Source organism: Tenrec ecaudatus (genome assembly GCF_050624435.1).
Source record: "Tenrec ecaudatus isolate mTenEca1 chromosome 2 unlocalized genomic scaffold, mTenEca1.hap1 SUPER_2_unloc_1, whole genome shotgun sequence".
In the NCBI taxonomy this organism is placed as follows: Eukaryota; Metazoa; Chordata; class Mammalia; order Afrosoricida; family Tenrecidae; genus Tenrec; species Tenrec ecaudatus.
In genome coordinates, this window is record NW_027457569.1 from 126,745 (window position 1) to 128,683 (window position 1,939).

A 1,939-nucleotide genomic window follows, 5' to 3' on the forward strand; every position below is an offset into this window, starting at 1 on the left:
GGGACGATCTAGGTTAACTAGCGGGCACTTGGACTATGTAGGTTCCCTAGCGGGCATTTGGACTATATAGATAACCTAGCGGTCATTTAGACTTTGTAGGTTACCTAGCGGGCCCTTGGACTATGTAGGTTAACTAGCGGGCCCTTGGACTATGTAGGTTACCTAGCGGGCACTTGGATGATCTAGGTTAACTAGCGGGTACTTGGACTATGTAGGTTAACTAGCGGGCCCTTGGACTATGTAGATTCCCTAGCGGGCATTTGGACTACATAGATAAGCTAGCGGGCACTTAGATTTTGAAGGTTACCTAGCGGGCACTTGGACTATCTAGGTTACCTAGCTGGCAATTGAACTATCTACGTTACCTAGCGGGTTCTGGGAGTATGTAGGTTACCTAGCGGGCTGTTGGACTATCTAGGTTACCACGCGGGCACTTGGACTATCTAGGTTAACTAACGGGCACTTGGACTATGTAGGTTACCAAGCGGGCACTTGGACTATGTAGGTTAACTAGAAGGCACTTGGATTATCAAGGTTACCTAGCGGGCCCTTGGACTATGTAGGTTACCAGCGGGCACTTGGACTATCTAGGTTAACGAACGTGCACTTGGACTATGTAGGTAACCTAGCGGGCACTTGGACTGTCTAGGTTACCTAGTGGGCACTTGGCCTAACTATGTTAATGAACGGGCACTTGGACTATGTAGGTTAACTAGCGGGCACTTGGACTATTTAGGTTACCTAGCAGGCACTTTGACGATCTAGGTTAACTAACGGGCACTTGGACTATGCAGGTTGCCTAGCGAGCACTTGGACTATGTAGGTTCCCTAGCGAGCACTTAGACTATGTAGGTTCCCTATCGGGTACTTGGACTGTCTAGGTTAACTAGGGGGCAATTGGACTGTCTAGGTTACCTAGTGGGCACTTGGACTATGTAGTTTACCTAGCAGGCACTTGGACTATGTAGGTTAACTAGCGGGCACTTGGACTATCTAGGTTACCTAGCGGGCACTTGGACAATGTACGTTCCCTAGCGGGCACTTGGGCTATCTCCGTTACCTAGCGGGCACTTGGATTATGTAGGTTAACGAACGGGCACTTGGACTATGTAGGTAACCTAATGGTCACTTGGACTGTCTAGGTTACCTAGCGGGAACTTGGACTATCAAGGTTAACTAGCGGGCCCTTGCTCTATTTAGGTTAACTAGCAGGCCTTTGGACTATGTAAGTTAACTAGAGGGCACTTTGATGATCCTGGTTAACTAGCGGGCACTAGGACTATCTAGGTTAACTAGTGGGCATTTGGACTGTCTATGTTAACTAGAGGGCACTTGGACTATGTAGGTTCCCTAGCGGGCACTTTGACTATGTAGGATCCCTAGCGGGCACTTGGACTATATAGGTTAACTAGCAGGCCCTTGGACTATGTAGGTTAACTAGCGTGCACTTGGACGATCTAGGTTAACTAGCGGGTACTTGGACTATGTAGGTAAACTAGCGGGCCCTTGGACTATGTAGATTATCTAGCGGCACTTGGACTATCTACGTTAACTAGCGGGCCCTTGGACTATATAGATTCCCTAGCGGGCACTTGGACAATGTATGTTCCCTACGGACACTTGAACTATGTAGGTGCCCTAGCAGGCACTTGGACTATGTAGGTTCCAGAGCGGGCACTTGCACTATGTAAGTTAACTACCGGGAACTTGGACTATGTAGGTAAACTAGCGGGCCCTTGGACTATCTAGGTTACCTAGCGGGCACTTGGACTATGTACGTTCCCTAGCGGGCACTTGGACTATATATGTTAACTAGTGGGCACGTGGAGTATCTATGTTAACTACCGGGCCCTTGGACTATGTAGGTTAACTAGGGGACACTTGCACTATGTAGGTAAACTAGCGGGCCCTTGGACTGTCTATGGTACCTAGCGGGCAC